The sequence below is a fragment of the Kogia breviceps genome, chromosome 7 (assembly GCF_026419965.1).
Source record: "Kogia breviceps isolate mKogBre1 chromosome 7, mKogBre1 haplotype 1, whole genome shotgun sequence".
Taxonomy (NCBI): Eukaryota; Metazoa; Chordata; class Mammalia; order Artiodactyla; family Physeteridae; genus Kogia; species Kogia breviceps.
The window spans coordinates 15,646,742-15,657,290 of NC_081316.1; positions in this window are offsets into that span (position 1 = coordinate 15,646,742).

Sequence of the window (10,549 nt, forward strand, 5' to 3'; positions counted from 1 at the left end):
AGAGTGCACAGAAAGCCACAATAATAGTGGCCTTAAAATTGTATTATTATTATGGTCACTATTTTGGCTACGCCGGGAAGCTTGTGGGATCTAGTTCCCCAACCAGGGATTGAACCCAGGCCCTTGGCATCGAAAGCACTGAGTCCTAACCACTGCACCACCAGGGAATTCCCTAAAAAATTAATTTCTTCTGTAATAAGCCAGGCATAAGCCTCAGGGCTGGGAAGAATATGTCTCTACAGCATCAGACACCCAAGATTATTCTCTTTGTAGCTCTGTTGTCCCTTGAGCATTTCCTTTGTTCTCAGAGTCCCCATTCCAGATGGCTACCACCATGTCCCCATTTCAGCCACAGGGAAGGGAAAGAAGGGGAAGTGCGGGCATGCCCTTTCTTCCTCTTAAGGGCATAGCCCAGAGGATGCCCACTCACATGCTATTGGACAGAGCCTGGTCACATGGCCACACCTGGCTGCAAGGGAGGCTGGGAGATGCAGTCCCGATTCTGGGGAGCAATGGGCCCAGCTAAAAAGCAGGAGTGTCTTGGCATAAGAAGAAAAATATGGATATGGGGCAGCTAGCTGTTCCCACCGTCAGAGTTCTGTCTAATCCCTGCCATGTGCATAAGTAGGATAGTTTACATTTATCAAGGGCATTCCAGGCACCAAGCATTGTGCACGTGTTTCACTTACATTATCACACAATTTTCACAAGGCTTACACTTACTGAGATTCAGGAATATCGGCAAATTTTTCCAGTCCACCCAATAGTGCAAGGCAAAGCCTGCATTTGGACCACCCAGCTAATATTCCACATCTGAACCACGATCTGGAACAAGCACCAGTAGAAATATAACGCAAGTTACATGTGTAATTTAAAATTTTCTAGTGGCCACATTAAAAAAAGTAAAAAGAAATTAATTTATAGGGACTTCCCTGGTGGTCCAATGCTTAAGAATCTGCCTTCCAATGCAGGGGACACGGATTGGATGCCTGGTCAGGGAACTAAGATCCCACATGCCACGGGCAACTAAGCCCACGTACTCTAGAGCCCACACAGCACAACTAGACAGCCCGCGTGCCACAATTACTGAACCCGCGTGCTCTGGAGCCTGCGCGCCATAACTAGAGAGAAGCCCACATGCCGCAGCTAAGACCCAATGCAGCCAAACAAATATTTTTTTAAAAATCTATTGTGACTTGTCAGAAAAATGAATAAATAGGCACATTATTTTTAAGAAATTAATTTATAATATACATTATAGTAAAATATAACATTTTAACCCAATATTTTGGGTTAAATATGTAATCAATATAGAGCATTATTAATGAGATACTTTACATTCTTTCGTTGGTCTCTAGCCAACACTCCAATGCCCAGATGCTTCCTTCACATGTGTCAACTCATTTCATTTTCACAGCCATCCTGGAGTCCACCTGGTTTTATACGCATTTGACAAACTGGGAAACTGAAGTGCAGATGAACTGAAGTTCATCTGTCCAAGGTCACAAAGGGCTCAAAGCCAACTTGAGTGGACAGAGTGGAAATATGTACCCAGTCTAGGCTGGCATCTCTACTGGCTGCTGGACCCTAAGCAAGGCATTCCAACCTCCACTTCTTTCCTTTGGTCAATAAGCACCTCCTGAGAGCATCTACCTGCCACACGTCAGGCACCAGAATATAAGAACAGACATGTGGGACTTCCCTGGTGGCACAGTGGTTAAGAATCCGCCTGCCAGTGCAGGGGACACGGGTTTGAGCCCTGGTCCAGGAAGATCCCACATGGAGCAACTAAGCCCGTGCACCACAACTAATGAGCCTGTGCTCTATAGCCCATGAGCCACACCTACTGAGCCCATGTACCACAACTACTGAGCCTGCGCTCTAGAGCCCGCGAGCCACAACTACTGAAGCCCGCGTGACTATAGCCCGTGCTCCACAAGAGAAGACACCACAGTGAGAAGCCCGCTCATCACAATGAAGAGTAGCCCCCTCTCACTGCAACTAGAGAAAGCCTGCCCACAGCAACGAAGACCCAATGCAGCCAAAAATTAATTAATTTCTTAAAAAAAAATTAAAATACAAGAACAGACATGTGATCTGCCCCAGGGAGCTTACAGTAAAATGAGCTAGAGAGATATGAATCCAAGAAGGACAAATGTGAAAATAAGGCTGTGATAAGGGTCATGAAGGAGAGACTCTGGAGGTCAAGGAAGAGGGCCTGAGAAAGAGGAGCTGGACCACAGCAGGGACTAAAGCTCTGCGGCAGATGGACCAGTGTGGCCTAAGACAGGAGAACAAAGGCTGGACCTTGGGGGTCCAAAGGTAAGAGGAACCCACTGAAAGGGTTCTACGCAGGAGCTGGGGCTGACATGACCATACTTGAATTTCAAACAGATCGCAGTGGCCATAATAAGGAAGCGATCTGGGCAGTAGAGGCTAGTCGCAGTAATGCACACCGGGTTGCTTTAGGAGTAAGGACTACACAGGAGAGGCACCCAGTAGGGTGAGTGCGCATTAGACATGAGCTGCTGGTATGGCCCCGGCCCTCAGCCCTCCCCGGATGTACAGTCTTTGTAACGCCCCTCCCCCTCCCACCATCTCCGCACCACGGTGCCAACGCAGCGCCTCAGACGTGGTAGTAAGTCAATAAACTGTAGTTAATTGGTTCAAGGTTCATAGCTTTGTTTTTTAAAATCTTGCCTCCCCCTCTCCAGAAAGGCTTAGTTTCCCATAGCAACAACATGGGGAATCTGGGAAGGGTTTGAATAACAATCCTGCAAAAGCGCAGTCCCTGGGACTGTACCACACTACCGCCACCTGGTGGTAACATGTCCACACTGCAGAGCAGTGCCCTCCAGGCAATATTAGTGTCAAAAATAAATAAAAGATAACATTAATGAAGTGTACAAATAAAAATGGTTAAGGGCTTTCCTGGTGGCACAGTGGTTGAGAGTCCGCCTGCCGATGCAGGGGACACGGGTTTGTGCCCCGGTCCGGGAAGATCCCACATGCCGCGGAGCGGCTGGGCCCGTGAGCCATGGCCGCTGAGCCTGCGCGTCCGGAGCCTGTGCTCCGCAACGGGAGAGGCCATAACAGTGAGAGGCCTGCGTACCACCAAAAAAAAAAAAAAAAAAAAAATGGTTAAGATGGTAAATTTTCGTTTATGTTTTTACCACAATAAAAATAAAATAATAAAAGTATAAAATAAAATTATTATATAGAGAATGGAATAAATTTTTTTTTAAAAAATTAAGGGCTTCCCTGGTGGCGCAGTGGTTGGGGGTCCCCCTGACGATGCAGGGGATGCGGGTTTGTGCCCCGGTCCGGGAGGATCCCACGTGCCGCGGAGCGGCTGGGCCCGTGAGCCATGGCCGCTGGGCCTGCGAGTCCGGAGCCTGTGTTCCTCAGCGGGAGAGGCCGCAGCGGTGAGAGGCCCGCGGAACGCAAAAAAAATAAAAAAAAAAACCACACACAAAAATTAAAAGTGTAAAATAAGTCCTTTCTCACTTGACTTAGGATATAACATTGCTTAATCTTGGGATTATGTTGTAGTCTCAAAATTTACTTCTCATTATTATAAATTACATTATTACATGACAGTTCAAAGTATTTCTGTCCTATCTCTACACTTCCCTCAAGCCCTTTAAAATTTCTATTTGGCAACCTTTGGGGGGGTGTATATAATTATATACTATTATACATGTATTATTAACTATGCTATATAGTATATAAAATATTATATGCTATATTTATATATACTGCTGCTCTTGGCTCAAAAGCCACACTTTATTAAGTTTGCATTTTTCCAAACATAGATTCTCAGCATCGTGTTCCATATGATTTCCACTTTGCGTCAGCTCTTCCTGGGGTACAGAATACATGTGACCTATCCACCCTGTGTGTGCCAACAGCAGTGTACAAGTGTACAGTACACTTGTACAGCAGTGTACAAGGCCCTGACCTTAAGCCTTTCAATCATTTCTAGCAAATGTGAGGTCCATGAGGTCCGCATTTGCAATCAAAGTCCAGGATCCATGACAGGAGCTGGTTTGAAATCTCACCTCATTGTTCCCTGGGAGTTCCCCACAATAGTTTTGCTACCTCTACTCACAGCTGCAATATAAAAGAACTGGTCCACAGTTGAGTCTGTTCCTTACCAGCAATGCAACCTCCAGCAAATTATCTAAACTCTCCAAGTTTGTAGAATCCCTATCAGTAAAATGGGACTAACAACGTCTTCCTTGCATGTGCTAAAAATGTGCTAAAAATCAAGCGATACGGTATAGTAAAAGCATTATAAGCTGTAAAACACTATGCAAGTATTGTATTCCTATGTTAAGATGGGATTCTCTTTGCTGTTTTGGTTTTGGGGGGTTTGTTTGTTTGGGGCTGCAGTTAAAACATGAACTTGAGTTGGAGACCTGGGCTGGGCTGGATCTGCCTCAACCTTTAAGCTAGAACTCTCTCCAGACGTGTCACTTCCCTCTCTGAGTTTCCTTATTTGCATGTGGGAAACAGAGCTAACAATACCAATAACTCAGGGATTGCGTCATCATTACATGACACAATGAAGGTCAAAGAGCTGTCCCAAAGCAGGTGTGCAGTGCCTGGTAGCCAAGGGCTCTCTTAGAGCACAGGCTGGTCTGGAAGGCCCCCCCAGAGAGTGGCTGTTCCCTGACTGGCCACACGGCCACGTGGGCCAGAAGCTGTGCCTCTCCCCACCATAGATAGCCTGCGGTTTATGCCCACAGACAGACTTTATATTGGGAGAATAGCATGTCACTGCACGAAACATTGTATTTTATTCCCTGACCAAACTGTTCCTTTGAGATGACAAGCCACTCGAAAAAATAACGATAAACTAACACACCACTGTAAAACAGTTCTACTCCAATAAAGATGTTAAAAAAAAATAACGATAAACCCTATCCACCTCAGCCCTTCAGGATATGAAGGGTTTTTTATGGCTTAACAGGAATTATGTTATTTTCTTTAATGTGAGATACTATATAACAAGCACTTATATTGGACTATATTGCTTACAAAACACAGCTACATGAACATTTTTTAAATCAAAGCTTTATTGAGATAATTCACCCTTTCAAAGGATACCATTTGATGTTTTTTAGTATATTCACAATGTTGTATATTCACACTATTGTGCAACCATCACCACTATCAACTACTAGTAGATTTTCATCACCCCAAAAAAGAAATGCTGTACCGATTAGCAATCACTCCCCATTCTCCCCTCCCCAGCCCCTGCAACCACAAATCTACTCTCTGTCTCCACCGATGTGTCTATTCTGAACATTTCACATGAATGGAAATATACAATATGTGGCCTTTTGTTTCTGTCTTCTCTCATGTAACATAATGCTTTCAAGTTTCAGCCATGTTACAGCATATATCAGTAACTTTATTCCCTTTTGTTTACTGAATAATATCCCATTGTATGGATATACCATATTTTATTTGTCCATTCATGTCGATGGACATTGGAGTTGTTTCCACTCTTGGGCTATTATAAATAGTGCTGCTGTGAATATTTTTGTAGAAGCATTTTGTGTATACATATGCCTTCGATTCTCTTGGGTACATACCTAGGAGAGGAACTGCTGGATCATAGGGTAATTCTATATTTAACTACTTGAGGAACCACCAGACTGTTTGCTTCACCATTTTGTATTCCCACCAGCATGTTTGAGGGTTCCAATTTCTTCACAAATTCAACATTAGCTGTTGTTCATCTTTTTCTGTTATAGCCATTCTATTGTGAAGTAATATGATTTGTATTTCTCTAATGACTAATGAAGTTAGGCATATTTTCATGTTTTATTGCCTATCTATATATCTTCTTTAGGAAAAAGTCTATTCAAGTCCTTTGCCCATTTCAAATTGGGCTGTTTGTCTTTTTGTTATTTAGTTATGAGTTCTTTATGTATTCTGGAAAATAGACCCTTATCAGATATATGATTTGCAAATATTTTCCCCTATTCTGTGGATTATTTTTTACTTTCTTGATAGCGTCCTTTGATGCACAAATTTTTTAATTAAAGTGAATATTTTATCATTTTAAAAGTGACATGCTGGGCTTCCCTGGTGGCGCAGTGGTTGAGAGTCAGCCTGCCGATGCGGGGAACACCGGTTTGTGCCCCGGTCCGGGAAGACCCCACGTGCCGCGGAGCGGCTGGGCCCGTGAGCCATGGCCGCTGAGCCTGCGCGTCCGGAGCCTGTGCTCCGCAACGGGAGAGGCCACAGCAGTGAGAGGCCCGCGTACCGCAAAAAAAAAAAAAAAAAAAAAAAGTGACATGCTATTATCTCCATTAGTTAAAAGAGGAACTCATTCTCTTGTGGTGTTGAGCACGATTCAGCAGCCGTTCCTAAAAAACTCTAAGTAAAATAGAACTAGAAGAAAATAACTAAACTCTGATTGTGCGTTCTTAACACAAACCAGTAGCCACCATCAAGCCAATGAGGTCATCCTGAAAACACTGCCATCAGATACAGGAAGAAGACAAGGATGTCCATAGTGATTCAATAATATTTTCAAGGTTTGGATTAGTGTAAAAGGTAAAGCAATTAAGTTAACGAAAGAAATATTAGAAGAATAGTTGCATAAGCTTAGGTTGGAAAGGTCTTATTAAGCAAAGTAGGAAACCTAAAAGTCATAAGGGAAAAGATAGACATAAAAGTTGTAAAACTTTGGATGAAGAAACACGGTTAAAAGACAGATTGGGGAAGAAAACACAGGCAAGATGCTCTTTGACATAGGTCTTAGCAATATTTTTTTTGGATATGTCTCCTCAGGCAAGGGAAACAAAAGCAAAAATAAACAAATGGAACGGACATCAAACTAAAAAGTTTTTGAATGGTGAAGGGAACTATCAACAAAACAAAAAGGCTGCCTACTGAATGGGAGAAGAAATTTGCAAAAGATATATCTGATGAGATGTTAATATACAAACTATACAAAGAACTCATATAACTCGACATCAAAAAACAACCCAATTTTAAAAGTAGGAAGAAAACCCGAATAGACATTTTTCCAAAGACATACAGATGGCCAACAGACACATGAAAAAATGTTCAACATCACTAATCATCAGAGAAATGCAAATCAAAACCACAATATCACCTCACACCTGTCAGAATGGCTATTATCAAAAAGACAACAGGGACTTCCCTGGTGGTGCAGTGGTTAAGAATCCACCTGCCAATGCAGGGGACACGGGTTTGATCCCTGGTCTAAGAAGATCCCACGTGCTGCGGAGCAACTAAGCCCGTGCACCACAACTACTGAACCTGCGCTCTAGAGCCCACGAGCCACAACTACTGAAGCCCGTGCACCTAGAGCCCGTGCTCTGCGACAAGAAGCCACTGCAATGAGAAGCCCGCGCACTGCAACGAAGAGTAGCCGCACTCTCCGCAACTAGAGAAAAGCCCGTGCGCAGCAATGAAGACCCAACGCAGCCAAAAATAAATAAATTTTAAAAATAAATTTTTTAAAAAGACAACAAATAAGCATTCGCGAGGATGTAGAAAAAGGGAACCCTTGTGTGCTGTTGGTGGGAATGTAAATTGGTGCAGCCACTATGAAGAACAGTATGAAGGTTACTCAAAAAATTTAAAGTAGAACTACCATAACATCCAGCAATTCCGCTCCTGGGTATTTTTCCAAAGAAAAGGAAAACACTAATTCAAAAAGCTCTCTGCACCTTTATGTTCATAACAGCATCGTTTACAACAGCCAAGATATGGAAACATCCTAAGTGTCCATCAATAGATAAATGGATAAAGAAGATGTGATATATAGATAGATAGATATACATACACACACACACACGGAAATATTACTCAGCCATAAAAAAAGAATGAACTCTTGTGACAGCATAGATGGACCTAGAGGATATTATGCTAAGTAAAATAAGTCAGACAGAGAAAGACAAATACGGTATGATTTTGTTTGTATGTGAAATATAAAAAACCAAAACAGGACTTCCCTGGTGGGGCAGTGGTTAACAATCTGCCTGCCAATGCAGGGGACTTGGGTTCAAGTCCTGGTCCGGGAGGATCCCACATGCTGTGGAGCAACAAAGCCCATGGGCCACAACTACTGAGCCTGCACTCTAGAGCCCGCAAGCCACAACTACTGAGGCCTGCGAGCCTAGAGCCTGTGTTCTGCAACAAGAGAAGCCCCCGCTCCCTGCAGCTAGAGGAAGCTCACATGCAACCAAATAAATAAATTAATTAAATTAAAAACCAAAACAAATGAACAAACATAACAAAACAGAAACAGAGTCATAGATACAGAGAACAAATAGGCATTTGCCAGAGGGGCGGGGGGTGGAAGGAGGAGAGAAATAGGTAAGGGAGATAAGGAGGTACAGACCTCCAATACATAATAAATGAGTCACAGGAATGAAATGTACAGTGTGGGAAATATAGTCAATAATTTTGTAATATCTTTGTATGGTGACAGATAGTAACTATACTTATCGTGGGATCATTTAGAAATGTACAGAAATATCGAATCACTCTGTTGTGTAACAGGTACTAGCATAGTGTCATAGGTCAACTATACTTCAAAAACAAACAAAATCATAGAAAAAGAGATCAGATTTGTGGTTACCAGAGGCAGGGGTGGGGTGATACGGAATTGGATGAAGGTGGTCAAAAGGTACAAACTTACGGGCTTCCCTGGTGGCGCAGTGGTTTAGAATCCACCTGCCGATGCGGGGGGTGCGGGTTCGTGCCCCAGTCCGGGAAGATCCCACATGCCGCAGGGCGGCTGGGCCCGTGAGCCATGGCCGCTGAGCCTGCGCGTCCGGAGCCTGTGCTCCGCAACGGGAGAGGCCACAACAGTGAGAGGCCCGCATACTGCAAAAAAAAAAAAAAAAAAAAAAGGTACAAACTTCCAGTTAAGATAAATAAGTACTAGGGATGTGATGAACAACATGATAAATGTAATTAACACCATTGTACATTATATATGAAAGCTGTTACGATAGAAAGTCCTGAGTCCTCATCACACACAAGTTTGGTGGTTTTTTCCTATTTCTTTAATGTATCTCTAGGAGAGATGGACGTTCACTAAACTTCTTGTGGTCATCATTTCATAATATATGTAAGTCAAATCATTATGCTGTACAGTTTAAACTTATACAATGCTGTATGCCAATTTTATCTCAATAAAACTGGAAGAAAATAAAATAAAAATACCTCTGCTTAAAAAAAAAAAAAGACAGGTTGGGAAAAAAATGTGTGCAACACATTTGATGGACAGTGGTTATTGTCTATGGCAGGGGTCTGCAAACATTTTCTGTAAAGAGATAGACAGTAAATATTTGAGGGCCACAAGGTTTCTGTCACCACTGTTCAAGTCTGTCTCTGTAGCACAAATGCAACCATAGACCATGCATATACAAATAAGCATGAATGTGTTCCAAGAAAGCTTTATGGATACTGAAGTTTGCATTTCATATAATTTCCATCATACATCATATCATGGAATATTATTATTCTTTTTTCTCCAGCCATTTAAAAAATGTAAAAACTGGCAATTCCCTGGCAGTCCAGTGGTTAGGACTCCACACTTTTACTGCCATGGGCCCGGGTTCAATGTCTGGTCAGGGAACTAAGATCCCGCGAGACACCCGGCGTGGCCAAATAAATAAATAAATACGTAAAAACTATTCTTAAATTACAGGTCTCATAAAAACAGGTAGCTGGTCAAATTTGGCCTAACGGCCATAGTTTACAACCCCCAATCTTTGATATACAAAAACTCCTGCTACTTGGTAAGAAAGGCAAAGGACAAAGGATGTAAACCTGCAGAAAAGGAAATCCAAATGGTCAGTAAGCATTTGTAACAGGATATGGAGAGATTTTTTTCCTGTTAACAGAGTAAATATATGACAAATAATCCCACATTCTAGAGGGAGGGTCTGGACATGCTCTTGAAAGCTTTCTAGAAGAGGCCAGAACCAGTCCTTTGACTATCAACCCCCATCACCCACCTCCCGATAATAACAGACAGCTAATGATTCAGAAAAGGAAAGAGAAGGGGGTCAGTGTCATACTTAGCCTATTTGACACCCAGAACAGATGATTTTTAACTCTCTCTCCACTTTACGAGACTATTTTGGTAATTATCATGAAATGAAGCTATACCCAATAGCTTACATATTTCAAAATAGATCATGTCATCGTTCCAGTAACTTCCTCTTTTGCTTTTTGTTGTGCTCTATTGGGCCAATGTCTTTTCCTGTTGGAACAGTGCCCTCTTCACATGCTATAAAGGGATTCTGCAGATGTAGTTATGTACCCAAATCAGTTGACCTTAAGAAAGCGACATTATCAATGTGGTCCTAACCTAATAACATGAGCCCATTAAAAGCAGTGTCTCTGGCTGGTGGAAGAAACCTCTAGAAAGGAATGCAACTTAGCCGACACTTTGATTTCAGCCTTACTGGGCACAGACATGCTGTGCCCAGACTTCTGACCTACAGATCTGTGGGCTAATAAGTGAACGTTGTTTTATGCCACT